Source organism: Arachis ipaensis, chromosome B10, assembly GCF_059453495.1.
Source record: "Arachis ipaensis isolate K30076 ecotype BB chromosome B10, ASM5945349v1, whole genome shotgun sequence".
Lineage (NCBI taxonomy): Eukaryota > Viridiplantae > Streptophyta > Magnoliopsida > Fabales > Fabaceae > Arachis > Arachis ipaensis.
Window position 1 is genome coordinate 82,637,649 of NC_142435.1, and position 12,295 is coordinate 82,649,943.

The 12,295-nt window shown below is 38.6% G+C and overlaps 1 protein-coding gene across 1 annotated transcript in view; it reads left to right on the forward strand.

Annotated features, from left to right (window-relative positions):
- The window catches only part of LOC148580632 (uncharacterized), a 109,605-nt gene that overhangs the window by 2,905 nt on the left and 94,405 nt on the right, over nucleotides 1-12,295 (forward strand). The window lies entirely within an intron of this gene.

Sequence of the window (12,295 nt, forward strand, 5' to 3'; positions counted from 1 at the left end):
TGGAACATCAGAAGGCGTCAGGAACCCTGCAACCCTTGGAAATACCACAATGGAAATGGGAGCAGATCACTATAGATTTTGTCACAGGATTGTCAAGGACCTCAACAGGACACGATGCCATTTGGGTAATTGTGGACAAGTTGACAAAGTCAGCACACTTCCTTCTGATTCGAGTTGACTATACATTAGAAAGGCTGGCACGAATATATATTCAAGAAATTGTACGATTCACAGAATACCTTCGTCAATTGTTTCAGATCGAGATCCGAGGTTTACTTCCAGATTCTGGGGAGCTTTCCAGAAAGCGTTGGGAACAGAATTGCACATGAGTACAACATACTATCCTCAGACATACGGACAATCAGAGCGAATAATCCAGACATTGGAAGACATGTTAAGATCTTGTGTGATGGATAACCAAGGCAGTTGGGATAGGTATTTGCCATTGGTCGAGTTCGTCTACAACAACAGTTACCAACAAAGTATCGGGATGGCACCTTATGAAGCTCTCTACGGAAGGAGATGTCAGACACCATTGTGTTGGAATGATGACGGAGAAGCTAGTGTCTTAGGTCCAGACTTAGTACAAGAAACGACTAAGAAGATAAAGGGGATTCGCCAGAAGATCCAGACAGCACAGAGCCGTCAAAAGAGCTATGCCGATAATAGACGTAGACCCTTAGAGTTTAGTGAGGGAGACCATATTTTTCTAAAAGTAACCCCGACTACTGGAATAGGTAGAGCCCTTAAGACTAAAAAGCTTAACCCTCGATACATAGGACCTTTCCAATTATTTAAAAGAGTCGGTCTAGTAGCTTATCAAGTAGCCCTTCCTCCATATCTGTCAAACCTTCATGATGTTTTTCATGTCTCGCAACTTAAGAAATATATTCCCGACGAGAGTCACATTTTACAACTAGAGACAGTACAGTTACGAAACGATTTGACATATCAAGCATCACCAGTTCGGATCATAGAAAGAAGTGATAAGCAGCTAAGAGGCAAAACTGTTTGCTTAGTCAAAGTAGCTTGGGGACAAAAAGCAGAAGAAGAACACACTTGGGAATGGGAAGATAAGATGAAAGCTGATTACCTACATCTATTCTCAGGTAACTAAAATTTTGAGGGCAAAATTTTCTTTTAGGAGGGTAGAATGTAACAACCCCGGTTTTCAAGTACGCGAGATCTTCTCTGAAAGTACGGATTTCTACGGAGGATTAGTAAGGGGAGAACCTTGAATATATCATCACGTATCTCAATCCTCATTGTCATTATGTTATCTTTAAGTTAGAACCTTTTCCGAGGCAAGCTCGATAACGCGGTCTCGAAGGACATAGTTTTTGAACCGTATCGATCAGGAGTTTTGATTCGATTTTTCGTAAATAGTCTCAGTTTGACAAACTGGACTCGATTCATGAGAGAAGAGATATAATAGGATAATATCATCATTATATGAGTATTAGAAGCTTCTTAAATGATATTATAAGGTTACTTGGTCAGTTTTAGTTAAAAACAGAAAAATCGGTTTAACCGAGTTCACAGTTTACTAGTGCAGCTTAGCACCAGCACTCTCTGATGACTTTAGCAATGCTAAGGCCTCATTATTCATATTTTATTCTCATAATAAATATGTTACTAGTGTCATTTATGCTAGTAGCTTATAAAATAATTTTTAGAGATGTTTTTACAAGTGTTCCGATACATCTAGTTTTAGTAGTTATACACCTGGGATATTTTAATATTATTTTAATCCACCTCCAATCCAACCAATCACAACTCTCCCTACACCACCAAAACCCCCAAGGCTGGCTCATTTTCACTTTGTGGCCAAAAATAGGAAGAGAGAAAAAGAGAGAAAGGTTCTTAGTTCCAAATCTTCAAAGCTTGATTTCTGCTGAACTAAAACTCAAATCAAAATTCCAATCCGACCAAAATGATCCTCTCTTCTTTCTCTACATGATCACATGACTTATCAAGGCTGGAATCAAGGTGAGTTGGCTGCACCATCTCTCTTTTGATTCGGTTTCAAGGAAACATGTTTAAACATGTGTTTTCTTGATGTTCTTCGTTAGGAATCATGCTTAATTTGACTTGAGGGCCAAGAAACGTGAACTTCCAGCAAGTATAAGGTTAAAAATCACTTCCTAACATGCTGAGTGAGATTTGGTTAGTTGAGGGTTTTTGGATTTAAAGTTGTTCTTGATGTGATTTAGGAGGAAGAAATGCTTAAGGACCACCTGAAAGTCTAACTGAATTAGGAGCAGCAAAACCAGGTAGGGTATCACGAAATTAATCTTGATTATTTGTGTTTGAGCTGTGTGAATGTTGTATGAGTTGGCTGTGCTAAAAATTGGTTGCATATATGATTGATTCTTGGTGAAAATTTGGTGAAATTTTGATGAAATTTGATGAAATTCAAGCTTTAAGTTCATGTTCTTGGAGCAGCTGGGAAAACGAAACCCTAGGCCTAAATTGAGGTTCAATTTGTGTTAAAATCATGTGAAAAAGATGGGGTTTTAGTGGCTGCTAATTTATTATGAATTATGGTAAAAATCGGTTGCTGAAAAGACTGAAAAACGAGTAAAAACAGAGAAAGAATCTGAAGAATTTATGAAGAACAATGAAGAACGGGCTTTAGATCTTTAAAAGGGCAAGGATGTAAAATTTTTGGTGTTTAAGGGGTTATTTGGTAATTTCTGAAAGTTAGGGTGGTTAAAGTAGAAATATTAAAAGTTACGGGTGGTAAAAAGTGAATTTTAAAGGTTAAAAGTAAAAGGTAAGTTAATTTTCGAAAATTAATGATAAAATAATAAATAATAATAAAATATTAAATAATAATATTTAATTAGAAATAATATTTTAATAAAATAATAAAATAATGCGAAAAAGGCAGTTTTCCGTAAAAGCTTTAGAAAGGCAACTTTAAGTGTAGAATTCTCTTAATTACTTTCATAAAACACTTAGGGAGTGGTAAGAACATATTAGTGAGGTAAAGATAAAAGAAAGATAAAAGCCAAAGAAAAGATAAAAACCAAAGAAAAAGTCTGTAAATTTTTAACAACAGAGTAATAGACAGAGACTAGCGAACGAACTAGGGCAACATAGTTAGTCCTTGAATTGTGAATAGGGTTAGGTATTATATGAAAAGTTAAACTATTTCAGTATAGACTTAATGAACCTATACTTGGGATAGGCTAACTATTCATACCGAAATTTACATAAGCTTTAAATACATACGTTAAGTAAAGCAATCAGAGCAGAGTAGAGAAACACAAAAAACAGAGTAACCAGAGTAAAGTAAAGAGAAAAAGAGTAATATAGATACAGATAGAAAGAGTAATCAGAGAAGAGAAAAGAGATACAGAGAACAGAGTAATTAAAGCAGAGTAAAGAGATACCGAGAAAAGAGAAACCAGAACAGGGTAAAGAGATATAAAGAGAAGAGTAGTATAATAAAGAGATATTTGTATATATGTATTAGTTGCTTGATGTAACCAAGAGCTATATCTATATATATATATATATATATATATATATATATATATATATATATATATATATATATATATATATATATATGTATATTAGTTGCTTGATGCAACCCAGAGCTTCTGTAGGGAAACTAAGTTACCTACAGCTATTTTCCGCTTCCTCAGAGCAGAGCAGAGCAGAGTATATATACATTTTCCTGCAGTAAGCAGAGGCTGACTCAAATGAGCAGCTATTATTATATGCGCATTTATTTAGGAACGGAAAATCGTATTCGTAAAATCGGGATTACTCGTGACCGGATAAATGTCGGGATTGCGGGCAGCCAACCGACACATGAGCTCATGGCCTGTACTAGGGCTAGACATGCATCATTCTTGTCTGCGCATCATTCTCTGTTGCATTCTTTCTTGTGTGTGATCTATTTCTTTTTGTTTGTTTGATTGAGTGCTATGTCTATGGTTTATCTTCTTGTATTCTTCTGCTTGTGTTCTGTTTTTCTATTTCTCTATCTATTTTTCACTACTATTTACTACTTTACTGTATTCTAATATCCATCTGCTAATCGGAACCAAATAAATGAATGTAACTAACAACCCCGACCGTACTAAGAACCCCCCAGTTCTTACCCTTTCTCTCCCTTCCTCCCCTTCAGATGGAGACGGGTCTAATATTCTATGAGTTTGAGGACCCATATGTCTACGAGGATCCGATACATCACAGTTACTTCATCATGGGATTGGAGCCTCGTATTAGACGATATGCGTTACCAAATCCAGCTTTTCAACATCCTCTATCTAGCCCGCATTTTGACCCGATGCTCCTTACGACTTTCCCTTATCCTGGTTACATCCTGACGCACCTGTACATCCTTTTCCTGATGATCCTGAGCACCCTATACCAGCTCAACCTTTGAATGAGGTAGAACCTGAGCCTATCATTCCTGATGAGCCCGAGTTAGCTGGTGACTACGTACCTGTGATACCACCAGAGTGGGACTTTTCCCCTGAGCCGATCCCTGACTTTCCACAGCCTGATGAGCCGACACTACTGGACAGTGGGGTAGCCCCTATATACGTGAACGGACCTGTGCTCGCGAATGATTTTGTACATAGTGACAACAGTGTTTCTAGTGGATCTGAGGGTATAGCTGTAGCTGCGGACGATGAGGAGGAGGAGGATCCTGAGATAGAGATAGAGTAGGATGAGGAGATGGACGAGCCTCACGGCGATTCTCCGAACGGCCACGTGTAGATATAGTTTGACAGCAGAAGGGGCATTCTTTTGATGACACTCTAGTCTGACATTATCTATTAGTTAGTCTCTCACTTGTGTTAGTACACCAGAGAGCTAGGAGCTATACTATGGTTAGGCTAGCCTGGGCGCCAGTTTAGCGGCTTTTTGTATGGGCCAGGCCCTGGGAGTGTCGTGTATATATATGCTATGTAGGATGACGAGGATGTAAACTGACTTGATCTTGTGTAAATGCAACATGTTTTGTTATAGTGTACATGATGTATATGATCTGTTATATTTCTATATTTTCCTATGCTTCCTTTTATTGCCCTCAATGTATGCTTGTATAGTTTACCTTGTTATCCGTAACGATATAATAAAAAAAAAAAGATTACTCATAAAAATTGGCATCGTTCTAACAAGGAACAGGCTCATATATTAATTAATAGTTAATAATTAGGAAGGATAAGTTAGTAACACTTAGCTTCTTGTATGACCATGGCATACTGGGAGTTGGGTCGTTACATGTGCGTCCATTGTGAAGTTCCCAAAATCCAAGTCTTCATATTCCTTCCTTTTGTGCATGCTTTCTTTCTCTCTTCTAGGCCATCCTTGCCCTATAATTTCTGAAATCACTCAACAAAGATATCACGACATCGAATGACAATAAAAGAGGATCAAAATATAGCAATTCTAAGGCAAAATAAGCATATTTTTCATCATGGAGCAATATTAGGAATGAAACACAAAACTATGCAATTCTTGTGAATAAGTGTGAGAAATATTGACAAAAACCCCCAAATTCTACACAATATAAACCACAAAATTGGGGTTTATCAAGGAGCTGGTTCTCGTTTAAAACTCCAGACTAAGGCTCATGCCAGGCAGGCTGAGATCCATATGGGAAGGTCCCTACAGAGTAGAGAAGGCAGAGCCATACAGAGCCTTTCACTTGAGTCATCCTTCAAGCTCCAAATTCATCAAGGTCAATGGACATCGCTTAAAGCTATACCATGGTGAGAAGATGAAGAAAAACAAGGAGCTAGAGATCTTCCTCTTGGAGGATCCACCCACTGCGGAAAACTGAGCTAGTGGACCGTCCAACTTAAGGACGTTAAAGAAAAGTGCTAGGTGGGAGACAACCCACCATGGGTACGATCTTTCAGTTCTCTTCTTAACCTTCTTTTATTTATTTTGTTTTGTTTTTTTTCTCAGTATCCATTTCTCATCTCTGCATGAATTAGCTGCATACTGCATTCTGCATAAAAAAAAAACGCACACGACACACAAGCATCACCGACGCGTACGCGTCATATGTGTGTGCGTGAAACATATGGATTGAACAGAAAGTTGCGCGGGAGTGGCGCAGGAAGGGTGCATTGCGCACAAACTGACTCACGCGTACGCGTCCCTGACGCGTGCGCGTCAATTGAAATTTTGGCACACCACGCGTACGCGTCAAGCACACGCACGCGTGGATGATGAAATCGGCGTAAATGAGGATTCTGGCAGAGAGTTGTGATGGTGTAGGGCTGGAACTGTGCTAGACGAACAAATCCTATTACGCGTACGTGTCCCTGATGCGCACACGTCATTTTCCCATCCAGCCCATCCACGCGTGCGCGTCCCTGCGCGCACGGGTCACCTCAAATTTTGGCAATGGTGCGTATTTTGACAGAGAGTTGTGCATGCGCAAGGCTGCCCCCACGCCAATTTCACAACTCAAGTCACGTGAACGCGTCCTTGACGCGTACGCATTGATTGGAAAAAGCGCGATCCACGCGTACGCTTGAAGCACGCGTACGCGTCGCTTGCGACGCACAATTTAAACACCTCAGCGCCTAATTTCACATCTTCAACCCCTCCAATCCTAATTCTTCTCAATCCTAATTATCTCTTCCTTCTTTTTTCTTTCTTCTTCCTTATTCTTTCTTACTTTCTATTACTTTCTTTCTTCCTTCTTCTTCTTCTTCATTAAGGTTCTCCTCTTCTTCCCCTTTTACTTTTTTTTATTATTACTCTACTTTATATTTCTTTCTTTTTTTCTTCTTTTACTTTTATTATCTATGGTTTCTTTTTCTTTCTTCTTCCATGCATTTTTCATGTTGGTGTTGGAATTTTATTTGGGTCTTACCTTACTTTAATTAAGCTTGTGAACATTATGAGGAGTGATTTGACAGTTGATACTTTATTTTGGCTCTCTTATACATTTGGATTACATTATTTTCATTCTTGTTATCCCTTTCACACCACGTGTTTGTGAAAAAGCTATTATGGCACTTGGAATCCTATTTTCTTTTACTCTTTTACTTATATGCCTCTTTTTCACAACACTTGGATTCCACATGTATTTGAGATCATTATCCACAATTGTCATCATTACATATGCTCTTTTATTTGGCACACTTATTACTTGATGCTTGACTCATGCTTCTCATGCCTATTACTTGCATGCTTTTACCATCTTGCATCTAAGTTTATGAACTGCCTTCTTGATCTTTATTGTTGTCTTACATACATGTTGTAGCTACCATGTTGTTGGGCTAACATCTTTCCTTTGGCATTCATTATCACTTGGAATTTTCTCCTTTCCAGTCTTAGTATCTATATTTAATATTCTTCCTTTTCTTTCTTCTTTCGACACGGGTACCAAGAAAGGAAAAGAGAAGGCCACTGACAAGACACTAGCAAGGAGGGGAAACAAGAGAACACTAGCAAAAGCACTACCATCTACCAGTGTAAAGCCACCAACAAAGAGGGTAAAGAAGATCATTAAGGTTGATGAATCAGAGAAAGCTTTTCCCGCCCGAGACTCCACATGGTTCACTAACCGTTATTGCGAACAGATGTTCCCCATCCTAGCTGAGAGGAACTACAACAACGAGCGTCTGCTCGTTGTCCCAACACACATTGTTGATTTTGTGGAGCCCCGCATAGAGAGGAGACAGTGGGGATTTTTGAGAAGGTAGCCGCGAGAAGCCAACTTATCATGGGTAGTTGAATTCTACTCGAACTTTCACTCACCTACTCTGCAGACTGTCTACGTTCGTCATCAGCAAGTCCCTGTCTCCGAGAGTGCCATACAGAGAGCATTGGACCTTCTACCTAGTCCAGAGGGATAGGACACCTATCAAGAGGCTTCTTTCAAGCTTCAGACATACCAGTTCGACTGGAACATTTCCTTGGTGTCATAGTACAACTTGGCAGTAAGTGGATTTACGGACATCATAGGACCCGACCTAAGAGCATCTCAGCCCAGTCACTCACCCTGGAGGCTTGCGTGTGGGCATAAATCATGTCCCACTATGTCTTTCCGAGCACTCACGAGTCGACCTTCACAGCAGTCATGGCTGTCCTCATCTGGTGTATCTTGACAGAGCAACCCCTCAACCTGCCCCGACACATCCAGAATGCCATGGGACATGTACAGATAGTGGGTAACCTGCCTTTCTCTGCTTTGGTTTTAGATTTAGTCTCTGCAGCAGGTGATGAGAAAATAATTTATACCCTTTTTGGTATTTTTTTACATAGTTTTTAGTATATTTTAATTACTTTTTATTATATTTTTATTAGTTTTTATTCAAAAATCACATTTCTAGACTTTACTATGAGTTTGTGTGTTTTTCTGTAATTTTAGGTATTTTCTGGCTGAAATTGAGGGACCTGAGCAAAAATCTGATTCAGAGGCTGAAAAAGGACTGCAAATGCTGTTGGATTCTGACCTCCCTGAACTCGAAGTAGATTTTCTGGAGCTACAGAAAACCCATTGGCGAACTCTTAATTGCGTTAGAAAGTAGACATCCTGGGCTTTCCAGCAATATATAATAGTCCATACTTTGCCCGAGATTTGATGGCCCACACTGGCGTTCAAAGTCAACCTAAAATTTTTGGCGTAAAACGCCCAAACTGGCACCAGAATTGGAGTTAAATGCCCAAACTGGCACCAAAGCTGGTGTTTAATTCCAGGAACAGCCTATGCACGAAAAAGCCTCAATGCTTAGCCTAAGCACACACCAAGTGGGCTTCGGAAGTGGATTTCTGGATTATTTACTTATTTCTGTAAACCCTAGGTTACTAATTCATTATAAATAGGACCTTTTACTATTGTATTTTCATCTTTTAATCATGTTTTGATGATTGAACCCTCTTTGGGAGGCTGGCCATTCGGCCATGCCTAGACCCTCTTTTCACTTATTTATTTTCTACGGTGGAGTTTCTACACCCCATAGATTAAGGTGTGGAGCTCTGCTGTTCTTCATGAATTAATGCAATTACTACTGTTCTTCTATTCAATTCACGCCTACTTCTTATTCTAAGATATTCACTCGCAGTTCAACCTGATGAATGTGATGATCCGTGACACTCATCATCATTCTCACTTATGAACGCATGCCTGACAAACACTTCCGTTCTATCTGCAATAGCTTGAGTGTACATCTCTTAGCCTCCTGGTTCACGACGCATGGTTGCCTCTCCTGACAATAGAGCCTTCCATTCCGTGAGATCAGAGTCTTTGTGGTATAGGCTAGAATTAATTGGCAGCATTCTTGAGATCCGAAAAGTCTAAACCTTGTCTGTGGTATTCTGAGTAGGATCTAGGAAGGGATGACTGTGACGAGCTTCAAACCTACGAATGTGGGGCGCAAGTGACAGTGCGCAAAAGGACAATGGTGCTATTCCGATGCTAGCAGAACCGACAGATGATTAGCCGTGCGGTGACAGCGCATATGGATTTATTTTCATCCGAGAGGATCATACAGCATGCCATGGAAGGAGGTAACGCATGGTTGGAAGAAAGAAATAGGAAAGCATAGGTTCTGAAGTAACAAAGCATCTCCAGACGCTTATCTAAAATTCACACCAGTGAATTACATAAGTATCTCTATCTTATTTTATATTTTAATTATCAAAACCCCATAACCATTTGAATCTGCCTGACTGAGATTTACAAGGATGACTATAGCTTGCTTCAAGCCAACAATCTCCGTGGGATCGACCCTTACTCACGTAAGGTTTATTACTTGGACGACCCAGTGCACTTGCTGGTTAGTTGTGCGGAATTGTGAAAAAGAATTGAGATTACGATTGTGCGTACCACGTTGTTGGCTCCAATGAGATCACAATTCCGTGCACCAAGTTTTTGGCGCCATTGCCGGTAATTGTTCGAGTTTGGACAACTGACGGTTCATCTTGTTGCTCAAATTAGGTAATTTTATTTTAATTTTAAAGCTTTTTATTTTCAAAAAAAATTAAAGTATTCTATGTTCTTCAAAATTTTTAAGAATGAATTCTAGAGTTTCATGAGATATGTTGAATCCTGGCTGGCTGTTAAGCCATGTCTAATCTTTTGGACTGAGGTTTCACTTATCCTTAGAAAAGCTTCTTTGACTTTCTCAGCAATTTAGCTGTTGTATGTAATGTTTTGCTGAAGCTTGGCTAGCCATGTCTAATCTTTTTAGACTGAAGCTTTAGACTAACATTGCATGATTCCTGGAATTCATATTAAAAATTTTGAATTTCTTATTTCTCTTTTTCCAAACAATTTTCGAAAAAATACAAAAAATTTTTATAAAATCATAAAAACCAAAAATTTTATGTTTCTTGTTTGAATCTAGTGTCAATTTTTAAGTTTGGTGTCAATTGTATTTTTCTAATTTTCGAAAATTACATGCATTGAGTTCTTCATTGATCTTCAAGTTGTTCTTGATGATTTTATTGGGTCTGATCTTTAAATTCTCTTGTTTTGTGTCTTTTGCTATTTCTCATGTGCATTCTCAATTTATTAGTGTCTCTAATATGAAAATTTCTAAGTTTGGTGTCTTGCATGTCTTTCTTTTCTTAAAAAAATAATATGATTGTTCATCTTGACATTCAAAGTGTTCTTGCATGCATTGTTTAAACAAATTTTGTTGTTGTTCTCTCTCATCATTAAAAATTTAAACAAATTTTTTTTCAAGTAGAGGATTGAAGATTCAGAACATTCAGTAGAGGAATTACAGATAAAAAGCTGGGCGTTCAAAACGCCCAGTGAGGAAGGAAATTTTGCGTTTAAACGCCAGCCAGGGTAACTGGCTGGGTGTTTAACGCCCAAGGAGATAGTATTTTGGGCGTTAAAAGCCAGAATGGATACCATTCTGGGCGTTTAACGCCAGGACAACACAAGGGAGGTAAGTTAGTTTTTAATTCAAATCTTTTTCAAATCTTCATAATTTTTCAAAATCAATTTTTTTTTCAAATCATATCTTTTTCAAAATCAAATATTTTTCTGTAACGACCCAATTTATGGTACGTCATGATCATACTAGAAACTGAGCGCTACCAACTTGTCTTCCTAATTATTATCTATTATTTATCATATGAGCCTGATTCGTTGTTAAAAACGTAGTTAATTTGTGAGGTACTTTTTTTTTTAAAAAAGGTTTAGATTAACAAATAGTATCATTCATAATCAATTCACAACTGATAATATATAAAACAATTATAAACAACCACACATAACTACATCACAAGTAGTTGACAATATTCAGTGATCCAGCCTTTATTAGAGTATAGACTTTTAGTTAGAACACCCCTAGATATAGCTAAATAATAACTATATACATATATATACATACAATATCCCAGGTCCTGACCTGTTCAAGAAGTCCCTAAGCTGGCACCCAGGCTAACCTAGACTCTATACTCACCTAGTCCCTTTAAACTACTAAAGCGAGGGAAAGTACGTTCTATGTCTTCAAAACTCAAGTCAGGTGGAACGTCATCAAAAGGTGGAAGGTCGTCTACTACTCCTCTGCACGATCATATGTTATCAAAGAGCGTCTCTCAAGTACTTCATCGAGTGGCCACATAACAGCAACATCGTACGGAGGACTTAGGTTAAAGTTTGTAGATAAGCAGGGTGCAAATGTTGGCTGGCCTCACAGTATATACATATAAACAGGTAACAGAGTTCACTCTAGACTCAGAAGACTACCTAGAGCGGAATCCTCTTTGCAGAACAGTCATCAGCAAACTACGGAAGGGTACTCATGCTTCCATCTGAAGGGGGAAGGGAGAGAGAAGGGGTAAGAACTGGGGAGTTCTTAGTAGGGCCGGGGTTATTAGTTACGTTCATTAATTCTGTGTTATTTAGCAGATAAATAGCAGAATACCGAGAAGCAGTGAACAGAAGAAGCAGAAAATTAGAGAAAACAGAGAAAATAGAAAGCAAAACAAAAACAAGAGAATACAAGAAAATAAAACACAGACACAATGAATAGAATACAAACAAAGAAATCATACATTCAAACAACAACCATAACAGAGTAAATGCGCAACCAAATATGATGCATGTCTGTCCTATGCAGGCCATGAGCTCACGTGTCAGTTTCACCCTGCAGCCCGACATTACCCCGGAACTAGTCCTAGATATGGCTTATTCTCTGTAGGTGAACTTCGGCCAACAGAAATAGCACTCCCGTAAGTGAACTTCGGCTTATAGGAATGGTCTAAACACAACACAACAACTTTTTGTAGGTGAACTTCGGCCTACAGAAATAACACCTCTGTAAGTGAACTTCGGCTTACAGAA